This window comes from Cygnus olor, chromosome 2 (assembly GCF_009769625.2).
Source record: "Cygnus olor isolate bCygOlo1 chromosome 2, bCygOlo1.pri.v2, whole genome shotgun sequence".
Taxonomy (NCBI): Eukaryota; Metazoa; Chordata; class Aves; order Anseriformes; family Anatidae; genus Cygnus; species Cygnus olor.
In genome coordinates this window covers 116293880-116313454 of record NC_049170.1, presented here as the reverse complement: position 1 = coordinate 116313454, position 19575 = coordinate 116293880, and positions in this window count along the sequence as shown.

Genomic DNA, 19575 nt, shown 5'->3' with positions numbered 1-19575 from the left:
ATCCCAGGAGACCTGTCATCTGCAGGTTTAGTGACAGGTCACTACTTGGCCATCCCTCTCTGCTGCTCATGGTCTCTTGTCCTGGCACTGGGCATCACTGAACAGAGCCTGGCTCTGTTCTCTTTGCACTTCCCTTCCAGTGTTTATAGACACTGATAAACTCCCCCCTGAGCCTCCTCTTCTCCAGGCTGAGCAGTCCCAGCTCTCTCAGCCTCTCCTCATAGGAGAGGTGCTCCAGCCCATTCATTAATTTTGTGGCCCTATGTTCGTCTCATTCCAGTATGTCCAGGTCTCTTTTGTTCTAGGGGGGGGGGGGGGAGAGGGGGGGGAACCTGAACTGGACCCAGCACTGGGAGTGTGACTCCACCAGTGCTAAGTAGAGGGGAAGGATTGCCTCCCTTGACCTGCTGGCAATGCTTTGCCTGATGCAGCCAAGAATACTGTTAGCCTTGTGAGCAGCGAGGGCACACTGCTGGCTCATGGTCAACGTGGTGTCCACCAGGACCCCCACACAGGTTCTTTTCTGCAGAGCTGTTTTCCAGCTGGGTGCCCCCCTGTGCTGGTGCCTGTCATTGCTCCTCCCCAGGTGAGGCACTTTGCACTTCCCCTTGTTGAACTGCACAAGGTTCTTGTCAATCCTGAACCAGCCCAGTCTGGTGGAAATCATCTCCCAGAGTCTTCAAGTATCTCAGAATGCACAGAAATGAGGATTTTTAAAATTAGAGAGATGCATGCTGAGGTTCTCAGAAGGGCTGAGATGGGGATTTACTGATTATGTGCATTAATGCAGGGGCTGCCCTGTCTGATGACATTTTAACATGGGTTTCCTTCTCTCAGACACTATCCGTGTCTCCCTTCTACTCAGACACCAGCACCCCAGAAACAGCCTTTTTAAATTTTATTTTATTTTATTTTATTTTATTTTATTTTTATTTTTATTTTTATTTTTATTTATTTATTTTGTTATAGTCCCTCCACAGTAGATTTTGCTTCAGTGGACAGGATTTTGGGCCACATAGGTGTCCAGCACCAAGGGGTGCCTGGACCAGGTTAAAAATCTGTTTGTGGCCAGTCAAACTAAACCATTTGGTTTTGTGTAACTTATTTATCATGTTCTACCAATGATGCTGGATGTAGCAGCCAGTGGTGGGGTGGGCTAAGCAATCTGGCTTTGCCTACCAACACTGTTTTAAAAGTAAACATTTGTCTCATCTCTAAAACTAGATGCTTGTTAGTTATTTCTTAAGAAAACTTGCTCTGTGGCTCACGTATGGATTCCTGTTTAGCAAGTAAAGACTCCAGAAGATGGCTCCAAATTGACGAGGGAAAGGGCAAAGCAACATACTGGCATCTTAACTCTCCTTAAAACACAGAAGGAGGAGCACCTAAAGATACAGCTGTGACCCGGTCAGAGCTGCCCTGACCTAGAAAAGGCCACTGCATTTGCAGGGGTCAGTGAATTATCTGTCCCTGCAGAGTGTTAGGGAAACACATCCATCTTCAGCCACACTTTTCTTGCAGGGAGAAATGATGACTTTTAGTTTTTTTAAGAGCTCTTTACACTTGATCTTTAATCACTGATGGAAGAGTTGCAGTTAGGTTACAGGACATAATCCCAGTGTAATTTATTACCAAAGGCTTTTTTTCCTGAGCTCCTTTGACCCTGCAGCCTCCCTGATGTTAATCCAGTGTAGGGTCATGACTGAGGAGGGAATATGGCCTTTTCACTTTCATTCTTCATAGCTGTAATTAATTATCTTCATCATCTTCATCAGTGAGTGCAGTGAAAAAAAGGAGGAACAAAAGGGATGTCAGTCTCTCTAATGCATAACTGATTTAGATACTCTTCCATGAGCATTTGGCTCTTACCTATTCTACAAAACATAGGAAAAGCAAAGTGTGTAGCTGATTCTTCTAGCACATTCATACACAAAAGCCATCTATCTGAATAAAAAACTTAGCATTTCCTCTTCCAGTTGTTTCTCCGTTTCTTCATTTACTACTTCATTAACTACAGGAAGGGATTCCCGGACAGTAATTTCTTTTTACAGTAGCCAACATATGCAATATATTTGCCATTAAAACAAATGGGAAGACTTCAAATTAACAGACCCTATTATAATATAGGGCTGTAGCTTTTCTTTCTGGAACACATAAAAAAAAAAAAAGTTGTCTCAGGGTAAGTAGTAGCACTTCCTAAATGTCACAATTAGTCTGGTTAGACTGTCAATTTGTAGAACCTGTTGAAAGACAGGCTTTTTCTCCCCTCATACAAATTTTCCATCTTAGATGGAACACAGCTTTTCAAACCTTTTCAGTCTCTCTCTCTTTTTATTTTTATTTTTATTTTTATTTTTTCCCTGGCCAATTGTCCTCCAAGTCCCACAGAATTTTGTATTTGGTCAAAATTTACAAAAAAAATAATCTAGAAACCTCTGGGGAAATCCTCAGTAAACAGTAATCTTTTGCTATTATTCCTGTCTCTACTGGTTTTGTTGATATATTTATTTATTTTACCTTTTAACCCAAGTGTCCCCAATGTGCCTAGAGCTCCAGTCAGATACCCGTTCCTCGCCAGGAGGCACTGTGCAGTCAATAGGAGGCCTGAATGCCCCACACCTGAAAAAGTAGGTCTGGCAACCCCTGCTAAGGTCAGCCAACAACGCCAGCTTAACCTAACAGCCCTCCTGCTCTGCTCTGCACTGCTGTGGCCTCACCTTGAGCACCATGTGTGGTTTTGGGCCACAATATAAGAAGGATATAAAACTATCGGAGAGTGTGCAAAAGAGGGCAACAAAGATGGTGAATGGTCTGGAGGGGAAGACGTGTGAGGAGTGGCTGAGGTCCCTTGGTTTGTTCAGCCCAGAGCAGAGCAGGCTGAGGGGAGGCCTCATGGCGGCCTGCAGCTCCCTCACGAGGGGAGCGGAGGGGCAGGCGCTGAGCTCTGCTCTCTGGGGACAGCGACAGGACCTGAGGGAACGGCACGGAGCTGGGACAGGGGAGGGTCAGGGTGGGTGTTAGGGAAAGGTTCTGCACCCAGAGGGTGGTCGGGCACTGAGACAGGCTCTCCAGGGCAGTGATCACAGCACTGAGCCTGCCAGAGTTCAAGGAGCATTTGGACAAAACTCTCAGACACATGGTCTGATTTTTGGGTGGTCCTGGAGTTGGACTTGATGGTCCTTGTGGGTCTCTTCCAACTCAGGATGTTCTATGGTTCCCTCTGTCCGCCACTCATACTATGAATGTGTAGCCTTACACACAGCAGTGCGACCCACAGGGCATACAGCACTTTAAAGGATGTGTGGCCTTATTAAATGTAGTGCCTCTATTACCCCTCTCTTACAATAGCTGTGGTGAGCAGACCAGATCTTCAGGAGGGAAGGAGGCTCAGAAAGCTTTGCCTTGTAGTCTGTCAACATGGTATTCTGATCAATACATTGTACAGTACTTTTATGGAGGTTCTTCTTCCTGATGAAGCCTTGAGAAAGGAAAAAAAAAAAAAAGAGTACAAATTCATTAGTGGTAAGCTGGGTTATTAAATTGTTCAGTTGGATTCACACAGCCCATTTTACATGGCGTGTGTGGAACACAAGTGATATGATATATCAACTGTCATTCTTAATATTTTATGGTGAAGCATAAATCAGCAGGGGGGTAAGTCTGACAAGCCTGACTCAAGGGCATACAATTTTCATCACCTTTTATGTGGTATTTCTCAAAGGTAGGCTTGAATAGAGCAGTTCCTGGGTCATGCAGGATATAATCAGTTGCTTCTGTTGCTGTCCTAATACGTTATTTCTAGTAGGTCCAAAGCAAGATGTTTTGGCACAGTTCTCCCCTCATGCATTTTAGCTAACATGCTTGGCTCAGGGAAGGACAGCATTAAGCGGTAATTACTTCAGCCCAGTCTCAACGTTAAAAATTAGGTTCTTAGCTGTATCTACATATTTGCCCACTCTACCACTATCCCTGGAGAGCAATCCCTCTTATCTAACCTTCCTGTGGCCCTGATGTACCATGTTAGAGGAATGAATGAATGAGTTTTAAGAGCACATTTAATTTAAGGGGTACTATCATGAGGTCAGGCCCACGTATGGTCTTTTAAAATGGTTCTCTCCAGGAGGGAGATTTTCTAGCACTGACATATTCAGGTAGTGGTGAGAAATGTGTTCATTCCAAGTGAATAGGCAATATTTGAAGAAATAGATGCTACAGGCAAGTTCTTTATTAGGGTTTATGCAATAGCACCTGCCAACCAAGGTCCTTTACAGGAGAGCTCTTAAGCATGCACTTCCTATTAAGCCCACACCCAAATGCTTTCCTGGTTAGGATGCTCTCTTGAATACCTCATTTCCAGAGGGATGCCTAAGTCCATTTGGGGGATTCTCTTCTGATTCACCTTTGACCTTAAACTTTCAGGATTTGGGAATATTCTCATTCATTATGCACAAGTTTTCATCGGTGAAAGCCTGGCTACTTAGGTTGCCTTTTTTGCTGAATTTGGGATGGTTAAATCTTTCAGGGTCTGTCAAGTGTGAAAGCTTTTTGTGAGGCCTGTGGCTGCTTTCCCAATGCCAGGTGATTTCTGGATTGGATGGCCATTGCACAAGTCAGAAAAGAGGCAAACCCCTCAAGATTAATATAATCTTTGTTATCAAACAGCAGAGAGGCATTTGCAGCTGTCCAAACAGACTGTCAGCAGACTATGTTTTGAAGGTGACTGTACTGTAAAAACGACATAGGTCTCTTTTTTTAGTGAAAGCAGATTACAGTCCCACTGTAGATGGTGACAGCTCCCAGCTGCTGGGACCTGACAGATGCGATTTAGGGGAAATACACTGCAAAAGTGAGGAGCAGTATCATGAAGCTGAAGACCTCATTTCCTTGGAAGCTTCACCTATGCGGAGGTGGGATCGTGGTGATATATGTGGGACAGAAGCAGATGGCTGAGCAGACACTGTCTGTGGCACCTCGCGGAGCAGACATAGTACCTAACAGAGTGTGAATCATGTCCCCCGTATCTCTAACACACCATGGGAACTGCAGTTGCCAAAGTGCCTCTGGAAATGTAGCAAATGTCTGACAAAATGGTTGCTAATGGCCATGTGCCATTGTGCAAGGTCTCCTCACCCTCCACAGGTGTCCCCCAAACCATGTAAAAGTCAGGAAACCTCCCACTTTGAAGGACCAGACTTATCTTATTACAACTGGAAGAAATTCTGCTCCCTGAGGGAATAATTAGGGAGCTGAGCTGAAACTCATTTTGAGCACACTTTGCCTTTACAGTGGTTTTCCTTTGCATCAGGCCGTCTGACTTGAAGGTTGATTTTTTTTTTTAAATTATTATTTTTTATTGAAAACATTGTGCACATCTCACTGTAACAGATGCTGGAGAGAGCCCTACTGTTCTTCCCATTGCCTTCAGGAGAGAAAGTAATGAAATAAGGAGCAAAGTGGGGAACCACCTAATCTGAAAAGAACATTTTTTCCTCCTAAGCTGAGGTCGCTTAGGGTAATCATAGCAGCAAGAAGCATTGTGATACCCGTATGTAAAGTAATACCCTTAACTAGCATCATGGGTCAAAATGGTTCAGTTTATGACATTGGTATTTCTAAATAAGGAATGACAAGTAATTAGAAATCTCCTGTTTTAGTATTACCATAGAAACAAGCCATGTAAGAAGTAAATGAACTGTGTTTACAGAGCTGAATCAGGTCTTAGTGAATCTGTAAGGACTAAAACTAACAGTGGAAGAGTCTAGGGGGCTGGATATCCTACTCAGCAGAGCATTGAAAAACCCTAACACTGTTCACCCTGCCACCATGTGTTTCTTTGTTCTCTCTGAAATTAGTTCTGTGCACTATCCATGTATGCATATTTGGCTTTGTCTCATAATAGTGACTAACAGTAAGAGAACAAAAACACATTTTCCTGTCCAGCTGTAGATTTTTTATGAGTGGTTCACAAATGATTTTCTATATAAAAGGTAAGTTTTTATCAAATAATACATTTGAAAATGTGTGCTCAAACAAGTAACTGTTCATCCATTACAGCGGGAAATAAAGAAACTAATGACAAGTGACTAAACCATTTCCCAGAGGACTTAACAATTTGCATAAGCAAAGCCTACCTCCACAAGCAACTTTCTCTCCCACAAAGACAGTGAATTTTTAAGTTAGATGTCCTATACAAGGAACAGTCATAAAAGAAAACAAGGAAGAAATACCAGACTCCTGAGCAAATAGAATCATTGCTGAACTTAAAAAGCTCTCTGGTTCTTATTTATATAAAATTATAAATATTCATACCATCTCAGTAACACAAGAAGTGGAGGTCTATATCATGATGGCTGATCAAAGTTGTGACTTCAAAGTTTGATTGAAAACCCAGACTTGCAGTTTTTATGAGACGGAAACTTGTGTAGAAGTACTGACAACTCATGTATCGGTGCAGTTAGAGAGATTTCAGTAAGGAAGTGATCATATTTAAAAAGATAGTAGAGATCTCTGGAGAAAGATGTATTAACATGAGATGATAAATGTAGTTCAGTATATATGGGATATAATATATATTTCCAATATATATTTCCAATTTATTTTGAAATGCTGACACAAATGCAGGAAAGCATGAGTCTGGAGAATTACAAAGGGCAGATTCCAGCAGTTCTGGCCTTGCAGCGGATGTCAAAAGAGCAGCTTCCCCTATTAGTCATGATAAGAAAATATACCCTGTATTCTTGTCCTGCCTCGCTGCCTCCTTTCTCCTCTGCACAGCAGTCATGCTTCGTTTTGAGTAAGTGGGTAGCACAGCACTTCAGAAACTCTGGCAACAACATATTTAAATTGTCATGGACTGTATTCTGCAATGAGCTGAATGTTTTGGCAGTAGTTTAGCAGGGGGAGTTATCCTTGGAACAGGTTTGGCTCTCCTTGCAGAAGCAGGCAGTGGCTACACAGAGGAAAGTCCTGGTGAACCTGATGGCCACATTACTGATCTGAACTGAAACCTCCATCTGAGTACATCCTCTACTGATGGGCTGGCATCCCCAGCTTCTAGTGATAGCAAAAAATGAACAGAGCTTTCCAAATGAGCCGAGAATAATCACCAAGCCCCTTGCCTGTGGAGTTTCAATAAGAACCGAGTTCCCAGAAATAAGAACTTAATTCCTCAAGTCTTATTTAAACTTACTTCAAAAGCAATTAGTTTTCTAACATCCTGAAATCAAAGGAGACACCTAAATAACTCAAGAATTTTGTTGGGATTTGGCATGTATAAACACATTGGCCCGTATTCTCAAACAGCCTCCAATTTCTGATGATGATAATAAAGAAAGTCAGATAATTCTCATCTCCTGGAACCATCATTCTGTTTTTAATTATTTATTTGCAGGCAAAGAAATATAACTCTTTTGTGGTATTTCCTGTTGGGCTGAAAGTTTGAATATGAGTATAGCTATAGTGGAGACAGAATATACGTTGTAAACTCAAACTAGGCAGGAACAACAACAGCAACAAAATTACCATAACAAATATTTTTTAGTTATTGGGATGTGTTGCTTTTGACTTGCAGTAAAGGACACATTCTGCATTGAAGAGGAGAACTGTCTGGGAGCAAAGCCAGTAGTAGCAGTGGTAGGAGGTAGGAAGAGGAGAACTACAGAGATATGTTTGTTACAAATTGTCCAGAAAGAGGCTGATTTTAATGATTAAGTTAAACAAATAGTACTCACAGCTCTTTGCACCACAGATGCCCTGCTACTAATGAGGCTTCATAGAAAGACACACAATAACAGTAGCTATTGCTTTTTACTGTTCCATGGCTTTGTGAGAAGTAAACATAAAAATAATAATAAGAATAAAAAGAAAACTCTCAAATCCCCCTCTACATCTGACCCTATTACCTTTTAAAAATTATCTGTCCACAAAAGTAAGCTTCCTTGAGCGTCATGAAATACAGAGTATTGTAAGGAAGATAAGATTTGTCGTGGCCTGGCTTGCTGTGCTTGAGCTGGAGCAGGCTATCTGTTCTTTGCACGCACACATTCGTGCTCTGTTTGTCCTCCAGCTCTCTTCATGTTTCAAACAGACAACAACCCAAGAGAGAGGTATAGGTCACATATATATATATGTCTGTCATCCTCGGGCTGTGCAATGCACCTCGAGGTTAGGAAGTGGGGCTGACACAGCAGCAAGACCCTGAAGGCAAAAGTGACCGGGAATTGCATTGCAGGGCTGGGGTCTTCCCCTCTACAGATGGCCTCACATCTCAAGGACAATCTCTTGCCAGCCCTGCCAGGCCCCTGGCTTGCTACCCCTGTGAGCCACGTTCAGATTGTGGATATTGACTGCAAGGCTTTCACTGTCTGAAGACAATGACATTGACATTGACATTGTCTGTCCAAGCACCTATATGGCATGAACACTCCTGTGCAGTGGTGGTACCTCCCTAAGTTGATTTAAATCAGTCACACAATCGATTCTACCAAACATTCAAAGCCCTTCTCAGTAACTGGAGCTATGCCACGACAAATTTCAGCTTTTGGCATGGAAGAACATCAGCGGTACAGATATACTGAAAAGTTACTGAAAACATTCCGAAAAAGAATCCGTATTTTTCCATTTTCTTAGTTCTTACATTTATATTGAAAGGCCAAAGCTGAACTGGAAGCATTTAATTTAGAAGCTTGGGAATTTTACCAGAGTTTGAGGAATTGAAAGCAGAAATTGAGACTGAAACCCTAGATGGGTGATCAGTACAGGTTGATCTAAAATTGACATGTCAAACTGGAGTTTCTAATATTTTTATAATTTCCATAAGACCTGAAATTTCTACAACATGTGCAATGATTCTCTAACAAGTATATGGTTTTTAATTCATGGAAATGAAGTTTCAAATGCAATTAAAATGCTTATACAGCACCATCTAAACTAGATTTTGTGTGTTGTCCTCTATTGCTAATGAGTCAGCAGTACTGCTTCCGCTTTCTTTGTTGCTAACTCTTGCCAGTTTTGTTGCATTTCACACTATTAAGCTGTTTATTACTATGTCATAATATATACATAAATCCATGGTGCATCTGGATTTGGTTTTTCTCCCCACACTTGCTTCTAAAAGAATATAACATCAGAGGAAGAGCTACACAGAAAGGCAACAAGGAAGATCAAGGACGTGGCGCAACTTCTGCTCAAGGAGTGACAAATAGATGTGCTCTGTAGCTAGAAGAAAGGGCAAATTAAGTCCTGAGTGACACTGAAAAAGTCATATGAGAGTGGTTGTTTGCCCTCTTCCAGGAGAAAAAAAAAAAGGGGGGGGGGGGGGGTAAAATATGCAGGTTCTAGGTGTCAGACAGAACAGATGCAAGAACAAATGTGTTTTTCATCCAACAAATTTCTAAATTGTAGATCTTCATTACCGAAGGATGTTATGGACACAAAAAGCTAAAAAGGGTTAAAATTGACTAAATACATTAATGGAAGAAAAATCCTCTGGGGCCACTGAACACAGAGGTGCCAACGCTGGTCCAGGCATTCCCTGAGCTGCAGTCACAGAAGGCTGGTAACTATATTAGGAGAATGTCGCTACATTACTGCCTATTTTTATATTCTTCCCCAAAGTGTGCAATATTTGTTAGTGACAGAGACAGGATCCTGGTCTAGCTGGACCTTGAATCTGATCCAATGTATCTGTTCTTGTGATCTTACATAAACCTTCAGTAGGAGAAAAAGGGGGGACATTTCTGTACTCAGGACTTTGAAGCCTGTATGTTCAGTTCCCAGAATTAAGTAAAACAAAATGAAACAAACAAACAAAACAAAACAAAACAAAACAAAAGAAACAAAACCAACCAAACAGAAAAAAAACCTTACACCTTTAATCTTATGGTTTTTAAATCAAGATCATGCTTTTTGAAGGATTTGGGATTCCTGAATAATTGAGCGATATTGCATGGTAAGCAAGTACACTGATATGCCAAAAGAGTCCAGAATAGATGGTAGATAATAAACGTATCCACAGCTATTTTCTGATAATCTTGAGGTACAATAGATTGCACCATTCCGATTTGCAGACAAGTCTCTGGCAGCATTATGAAACAGGGCTTCTTCCTCCACACACTTTTTTTTTTCTTAAAAGATATTAAGAACCAACAGAGGCTCCTTGACAGTTTTTATAAATTGTACAGGACCTCCCTCTGCTAAGTGTCCCACTTGTGTCTATATATTATCAAGTGTAACTTCACAAGAGTCAAATTAAAAAATTCTAATTAAAAGATTAGGAACGTCATTTTCTCTACTGCAGTTCTGAATCCAAGGGAGAATCGATGAATGAAGTTATTAATGCGAGCTGCAGGATGGTACTGTAGCTTTATTTTTCCCTCCTCCTATTTCATTTGAAGCTCTGATAAATAAGTCATATTCACAGGGGTCAGAAGGGAGAGAGAAAAAGAAGAGATTATTGCTTAAAATTATCAGACTGTATAGGAAGCAGATGTAGCTATCCCTTTGATTATCTCCCCTGGCCAGGATGAGATATGGTCTACAGTTCATGGCTCATTCCTCATAACCAGCGAGGCAGAAATGCAATGTAATGAAAATTGATCTATAGAACATATTCGATTAGTGAAATACGAGCAAAGGAATTACTTCTGAAGAAAGTGAAAATTAAGAGGGTACACCAGCACAAGCAGACGGACAGATAGGCATTGTTTTTATTCCTCTGGAAAAGCAGATGGGGTAAGTACTGGATGAATTCACAAAGCAGAGTTTACTGCTTGACCTACATCTAAATCTCACACCATTCAACTGTAGAAATAGAAAAGGAAAAATAACAATCCCCAATTTTTATTGTGTTCTTTCATCATATATCAGAAGACAGCATTTTGGAAAAGTAGAGAATGGTTTCGCTGCTAAAGAATATTCCATTGCTGCAAGATATGCCTTCAATTCTTTGCTTTTCTTCAACTTCTCTCTGTGTAAGCCAAGGCAAATCACTGATGTCCTCCTGATCCTACGGTTTTTTATTTGTAAAAGGTTGGTAGAATACACTAGAGTTCTGTGAGAATTAATGTAATGCAGGGAGTGCTTCGATTTCCTTGGGCAACAGGTTTACAACAGCCTAAAAATATGTTGGGGAAATAAATGCATTCCCTCTTATCTGAAATGTGGATCTCTTACGTGGTCACTTGTATGTTCTCAGCAAAATAGTAACAAATGATCTTTCCATCTGTGCAGGCTCACTCTTATGGTACAGATGAAAAATAACTTCTGTTGTTTAGATGAGCAATGAGAACACGGAGCAAATCAGTGTAAGCAAACACTCAAGGCTAAAGGCATACAGCATTCACAAGCATGCATAAGCTGAAATGTGTTCATATAAAACATTTATGGGCTAATTTAAAAGAGGAAATCATAAACAATTGAGTATATTTGTAGAAAATATCACCGAGAGGAAAGAGGTTAAACGTTTAAAATAAATTTTTCATTGCCAGTAGCTCAAGCAATTCTTCTGCTTTATTTTGCAAGGAAATGCTGAAAGCGTTTGCTGTGCCATTTGAGTCTGCTAAGCCATCTCCAGGGATTTCCCCTTTCCATGGCACCCCCTACCTCAGCACCTAAACGCGCTTACAGATTTTCACCATATTTTTTTTTCTGTGACTGTGTTTTTCTGACAGACTTCTAAGGAAAAGCAGCACGACAAAACGCAGGAAGTCCCTGCCCTATCTCCCTAGGTCCGCCCTCACTGCTGCAGAAAGTCATCCTGCTGTCCCGGCCCATGCTCGTGCTGCCCCTGGGACACAACCGTGCCCTGCATGGAGGTCGTCAGAGGGAAGCGAGGGCTGCAGAGGAGGACCGTTGGACACCAGGGCTGCTCCTCCACGGGATGGCCATGGGACAGACCCAGCAGGTCAGGGGGCATGCAGCAATGGGGACACCATCTTCACCCCTTTCTGAGATCTGCAGGTGTTTGCTCCTTTTGCTCCTTCATACCAAAGATTGGAAGTTTTTATCTTCTCCTATTCCCAGACTGATGCCAAAAGAGGAGACAAGCAGCAAGCTTGCTTCAATAGAGCATGTGAGCAAAACCTCCAGGACGGAAATACTTCACAGAATGTGCAGGCAGGTACAGCTCTCAAAGGGAGCTTCTCTTGCTTTGTGCCAGGGTGAATTTGGTCCAAAGATCTCAGCCTTGGGCTGAGGCTTTCCTTTGTTTTCGTGTTCCTGTCCAACAAAAATCAGCTAGCAGCCAAAGGATTAAAAGGCAGCCTCAACCTCTTCACTTTCATGTTGAGTTTTTTCTCCCCTCTCTCAGAAGAAGAGCAATGTCTGCCAACGACACACAGCGATCGGGCCCATCAGTAGCCGTGGATGGCCCAGCATGTGGTCTCACAGCCGCTCTGCAGCGATAAGATCAGGCACCCTGTGATTTACAGCTTTTGGCATGGAGATGGAAGTCCTTCCTGATATGTAATTTGGTGAGAGAGAGTAAAGAGCTAAAAATGCTGCGAAGGAAGGGGTGCTTTCAAAGTGGCCTCCACTTCTGGAGGTGTAAAACTGTACACGTTTTCCATTCCTGGACATTGAAGGAGAATCCAGAGGAATATCTTTTGAACAAAAGCACAGACTTGCATTAATGCAACACCTGGCTGAACACAGATAATGAAATCTGAATGAATTCTGTCATCTCCATGTTGTTGAGGTGACAGATGCTTGCTGTTTTGTGTTTCATATGTCCATAGGTCTTGAGCTAATCTTTGTGGAAGCCAGTGGAGGACCTTCCTTTATCTTCAGTCATCCATGAACCAGGCTTGAAGGGACACTGCTGCTGATGTTACCTTGCAGCATCTCACTTTCTGAAACATGTGGCAGGTTGTAATTGCTTCTTGCTGAAACAGTGATGGTTGAAAGCATGCCAGTGTATTAATACACTATATTATTCACAGTCTTGCACGCTGGGCCAAGGTAAACACTCAGCAACTGCGTCACCTCAGTTTGAACTTTCGTCTCTTGCCTTGAAACTTCATTTTCTGTTCTCACAGTATCTACCACCACTGCTCTGTTTATTTGGTTTGCTGTGTGCCTCGGATTAACCTACAGTTCTGTTTCTTCACAGTCAAGACAGTCTCATTGACAAATGTGAGCTTCCACACCCAGCATTACTCATTCTCAGAAGAATGACTAGAAGAGAGCTCAGAGGCCAAAAGAAGCAAGGCCAGGCCTATTTTCTGATTTGCTTTTATTCAAAGAATTGATTCTTTTCCACTTGAAAAACTATTGTCTGAGAGTTTTGCATGAACTAAAAATAAAAGCAGCAGAACCACCCCCAGTTTCTAAAGAAAAGATGTTCAAGGTAAGCCGACTTTCCTAGCACAAAGCCATATTCACAGTGCAGCGATATGCTCAGCTTTGCCACCACCAGTGGGATGCAGATGGCAACTGGGGACAGTCTGGCTTTCTCTACAAAATCCCCCAGATCCATGTTGTGCTTGCATCCCAGATTTCATTCCAGCTTGGATTCCAACTGTAAAAGGTACCTTTGCAAGTATGCAGATGGGGATTTATTTAAAAATAAACCCCCAGGGTGCCCTGTAGTTAGCAGCAGGAACTGTAGGACAAGCTGGCAAACCACTCACCTAGTAGAAGTTGGTAGCAAAAGTCATTCAGCAGAGCCAAGGTTTTTCCCAGGATGTTTGTCAAAGATTTTCCTGAGTGCTCTGCTTTCACACACACTTGTTCCTTCTACCTTCACTCTGGTACACAACTGGGGCATAAAAGTTAAATTTTTATCTTCAAAGATTTTTCTCTCCTTACCTCTCTCCATTACCACTGTCTGTTTGTCACCAAGTAGAAGAAACACCCCTTTGTACTGTATGACACGGATATATTTTTCCTTTCTATACATACTCCAATGTAGTACATGAAAAGAGAAACGTTCCAAAAGCATCACCCTATTAAAAACATACAGAAAAGAAAATTACATTAACAAGATCTTTCAAAAGAAGATATAATCTGTCAACATCATGTGCCAAAAATTCCATCTTCTTACCAAAAACTTTACACCTCCTATGAGCTCAGGATGTTACCAGACCCAGAAATGAGCAATGAAGCCATCCTCTCCACCACAGAAGACTTTGATCTGTATGTCATAGACAACAGTCAGGGCTGCATATCAAGGTCTGAAACAATAATCTGAAGAAAAAATGAAATGGGTAAAAATAAGAAACTGGCGTTCAGTGAGATAATGTCTTCTCTTAAAATCAGACCCTTTTTTTCCATGAACTGCGTATCTAGAATTAGTGGAAGTTTTTCACCCTTACCTCTTTACCTGTGAAATAGGATTGGTTCAGATATACCACCCCTTAAATATTACTCTGTGCTTTCATTTAAGGACATCAGCCTTTCCAGAGGCAGCCTCTGGTATGAGAAGTGCTTTTACCAGGGATCTGAACTAGTAATGAAACAACAACAATAAAACAGAAAAATGAAAATCCTTCTTAGTTTATTAATTATGTTTTCTTGCATCATTTGAACTGAAAGCTATCACTGCTTAGGGAAAGTGACCTCAAAACCAAAAGGAAGGAGTAACTCGCAGGTCTTTCAAACCCACTTCTTACAAAAGGCAGGCCGGGGAGGCCAGGATAAGCTCTCTCTCAAAAAAAAAAGAAAAAAAAAGGAACTCTTGCCAAACTTTACTGTTTCTGTTGGAACAGGTCTGGAAAGTGAATGGCTGTCCAGCAGTAAGGAAAAGCTTTGCTGTGTTTCCTCCTGCTGCTTGTTGGAAATCCCATTTACATGGTTCAGACTAGAACTGGGGGAGGGGAGGGATGGTTTTCTTTGCTAATTTTCCTCCCTAGGGTGGGTAATGATCTCTCAGAGCTAATATGTCCTGACAGATGCACTCATACTAGTGCCCACACTCTGCATCTTTGCTGGCCGATCGGGGTCATGCTTTGGAAAGCTGATCTCTTAATCATTTTATCTGATGGATGTCTCCTACTGTAAATTGACAGTTGTTTGAGGTACCGGTATCGACCTCTTCTGTTTCCATTCATGCAGGAGACAGGCCTTCTGTGAGCTTCATTCAGCCACAGACCAGGGCATACGAGACAGCATAGCTGTTTAAAAATTAACTTATATATCCGTAAAACTACATCTGATGTTTTTGGCAGGTTGGTAATTGACAGACACCAAAGCTCGGCGTGGCACAAGCACCACATTGTATTTCATGTCCCTCCTTCTGCAGGACTTTGAACTTGATGAATAGCAGCGGATCCTCGGCTGCCACTGAGGGTTTGCCACTCAGTACTCTTAGCAGACACTGAATTCTGATCACACAGAGCAAATAAGCGGTAGAAAGACAGCATTTTTCCCAGAACCCAATTATTCTCTCTAAGTGAAATTAATCTTTACAGTTATCAAGTGTATTAATCTTTCCAGTTACTTAATCTTTACGGTTTACGGTATTAATCTTTATGGTTATCAACTCCTTACATTTATGTGCTACTCAAGTTATTAAGAACAGTCCAGAACATGTGCTAGGTACAAGTCAGTAGCTAGGAAAAGTACTTCTTGTCCTATTCCACCCCATGTTTCATTTTAGTTTGATAACTGGCTTTTCAAAGCTGAATATGTTCACTGAACTAAAGACACAAAGCAGAAGAAGGGGAAAGACCAGAACATAAAAGACTGTTTTCTTCATGTTTACCTCCTTGCCAGTACAGTTTTATTACAGGAGTCTGTTCCTGAAGTAAGTTTGCACAGGGTGAGATACTTAAAATTAATTTGCCTGGTAGGCAGCATAAGACCGTGTCTCAGGGAGCTGTGTACGGGGCAGCATTTGTTTGGGTGCTGCCTCCAGAAGTGTCTTTGCCCAGAGCCTCAGCCAAGCTGCCCATGCTCCTCCATCTGGGAGGCCCTTCTGCTGCTGGTGGCGTGGTGGAGCTCCTTTGCTCAATGCGATGCTGGCACGGGATGGGGCCAGGAGCCAAAGCTCCTATTCTGGAGATCCAAAGGCAGAAGTGCAGCAGAGGTGCAGTCACTGCTTTCATTATCTGGCTGCAGCACAAGTAACAGCAGAAAGATCCACAGAGAAGGAGGAGTTAACAAGACGCGTGGATAAGGCTGGGTTTTTATGATATATTAGCCTGAACAGCTGCACAATGTACAGCGTTACTTGGCATCAGTGGACTTTTATAATTAAAATTAAAATAGTATCTAGTGGAGATAGGAACAGATAAGAGTTTAGATCTGAGCCATAGCACCAAGATTAATGAGGCAGTAGGAGCTCAAAGGCTAAACCTGGCTGTCGGGTGTACTACTGGTCCATCTTCTTGGACATGTGAAAATAATGCAAACTGCGACCAAGACCTCAGAGCCAGAAACACACCATTTACATTACTGAAGCAAATTAATACTAGAAAGTGTTTTTCCCTTACAAATAGGCCTCAAGAGATTGATCTAATTAATTAGCTTTTGGCTGTACAAACCCGACCCTTCTGCCTCCAAGTCACCACAGCAGAGATCTGACTGAGGGCAGAGGACAAAATAAATAGAGCTGCACCAGGGGAGCAGGGCTGGGAGTACACACCGAGCCTGGGATTTGGGCTGAGTGCATCCTCTGGGACCAGTAATGATGGGGTGCAGGTGGCGACCAGGCTCCCTGGGGAGTGCTTCGGGGAATGAGACCTTAAACTAGTCAGAAAAGCAGCTGATACAGCAAGCTCTCCTTCGATAAAAGCCACCCTTTAGATCATACAAGTGGCCAAAAGCATTCCTACTGTAGGTCTGCAAGAAACACAGAAATCTTTGCGTTGTTTAGTTAGAATTGCAGGCTGGCTGAGAAAATGACTAACCCTTAAAATAGTCAAAAGCGAACAGCTGCCCTTTGTTATTAACAGCTTTGCCAGTTATTCCTCATTCTGGGGAGACAGGGTCTGATGTGACAAAATATTGGTCGGTGCAGGGCGACCGCATTACTCTTACTAAAAATACACTGGAAGCACGTCTCAAGTGGCTGTAGAGAGGATAGAAACATCAGGCTTTGGGCTGTTTGGCTAAATTCAATTTCATGTGAGGTCTGAAAGGGAAAAATGTGGCTTTTCTGCTCACCTTACCCACAGAGAGCCCTAGATCTGCAGGGATAAAGGCAGAGGTCTCGCAGCAGGGCTACTGCGTGCCTGGCTACAGGCATCATAAAACAGCAATATTCGACCCCACAGACAACTGAAAATCTCTTAATCTTTGTGTTAAAGGGAAGGATGAACGAGCACCACTTACTTAATATTGTGTATCATGAAAGATTATTGTGATACCACCAGCAAAGGGTCACACAAAGCATACACCATGGGGCACATACATCGTGGTGTTGTGATAAGGTTTATTAATTTTGGCTACACAGGAAAATCCACTCACACATATTGCTAAGCAATTTAAATGTTTTTATGAATACTACTGAAATCAGTTATTTTTAGTAGAAATTTCAACATCTTTGTCTCATTCTTTGACTAAGCCTAGGTGAGAGCAGTATGATCAAGGAGCTCTTACTCCACTAATGAACTAGAAATTTCCTCAATATTGCCTTCCCATCCTATTAACCAAGTTTGCTTGTTGTTACTAATTACAAAAAGCTTCTTTATTGCTTCCACGAGGCACTGGGGGCACAGTCCCTAATTCATCAACAGGTTTTATGGCTATTTCTGCTAGGAAGCATCATGCAAGGATATTGCACAGGGGAAGGGATGAGGAATGTCTGTGGCAAAGGACTAAGTGAACGGTGCGATGGGATTTAGCTCTTGGGGCTATGAAGCACGCTGGCTTCTGCAGGCACAGGCAGAGCCAGGAGGCATGTGGATAAACTGGGCATGAGGTGCGCAGGCATTGCTGACTGAACCAATTTCTGGAAACCGTGAATTTGAATTCAAGGGAGATTTATTGGGGTTTCTCTCTGAGCTAAGAGGGGAGAAATGTCAGCAGAGCAGATGTCTGATGGAGCTGGCCAGGGAGCTGCACTGTGGTCTTTGGCTGAGCTTTGCAAAGCGCAGCAGCAGCAGTGTGTGGCCTCCTGTGCAGAGGAGTCACGGCAGAAACGAGCCTGCACCGCTTAGCTGGACTCGCTTACTCACCAGTTGCTATCCACCAGGGTGGATAAAGCCATGTTAACAGCCCTGATGGGTGCCGGAGCAAAATAGGAGATCTAGCGAGCATACTGTGACAGCTTAACCAGCGCTAATGCTGCTGTTAGCAGAGAGGAATAACGCTGTCAGCATGTTCCCTCGTGTCTGCTAACGTCTCCTAGCACTCTCCAGCCTCCTGAAATCCCCACCTCACTCCAGCAGCAGTGCGTTTGTGGAGGCACACTGAAGAGCCCAACATTGAGTTGAACGGTCCCCTGGGAGTTAGGAAATCTCCCCAACAACATTTCTCCAGATTATGGGATCGTTTGTTCTCTGTAAGGCTGGTGCAGGAGAGGAGGCAGATGGGCTTAGCAGTCTGTGCGCACCTGCCCTGGTCTCTCACACCACTCCTGCAGCGAAACAACCCAAACTTAATGCACTCAAAACAACCCAAATTAATGCATTCTCACTGTTGTACTCTGCGTTTTGTCCCTCTGCTTCAATTTCTATCCTGTGGTAACTATAAATAGAAGCCAACAGAAAAGACCACACCTGACACCAACTCAGTTTGGTTACCTGGAGCTTTCTCCTTGAGGCCAAAACGAACCTGGAACGCAGGAGGCGTGCAAGTGACCCCGCTGCCCCCCACATGTGCACACATGCCTCTCCCCATTACCTACCCAGTTCTGATGTAAATGAAGCTCTGGACTGATTGCACTTATCTGAATGCGGTTTGTTAACAAATAGAGAACAAGTAATTATGAAGTTTCTCATTCCAGAAAGAGTTAATGCCGTGTTAACATTGCACATGTGTTCCTGTGGATCTCTCCCTTCAGCTCTCACAATATTTCTCTGAAAAGGCAATTTTCTTTCTTACAACCATTTTTTCAGCTGAAAAAAAATTAATCCATAAAATAATAAAAAGAATCCACGATTTTTTTCCTGTTAAAACTGTGTATGAAATAGGAAAAACAGAGTAAGTGTATGGAGCATTCAAATGGATTTTAATGGTTACATACCATGACAAATATTTTAAAGTGGTGTTGTGGCTCTTTGTAATCATCTGGTTTGGTGCATTTTAAAAGTTCAAATGCAAGTACTTGAAAGAGAAAAAAAACTCTCTTTTTTTTCCTGTAATGTCATAACAGCAGTGAAGCCAGACAGGTTTTTTTCTGCATCTGCAGGTGCTGGTCGGCTGGGAACCCCAGCTGCCATGTGCTGAGAAGTGCCGTGGTTTATAAACTTACACAGAGGCACCCAACTAAATGTTAATTCATCACTGCGTTAGAGCAGGCATTTGAGACAAGAAATTATTGAACAAAGGGCTTTTTCACATTTGCACCTATGCTCTTTTGTACCAGTTTTGTGCTGTAAGTGACTCCAAGCTTGGACAAGTTTATATTCTCATGGCTGCAGCCAGCTGCAGGAATTTGTAAGCTTTCTAAAGCTCCTCTCCTTCCTAATTGCT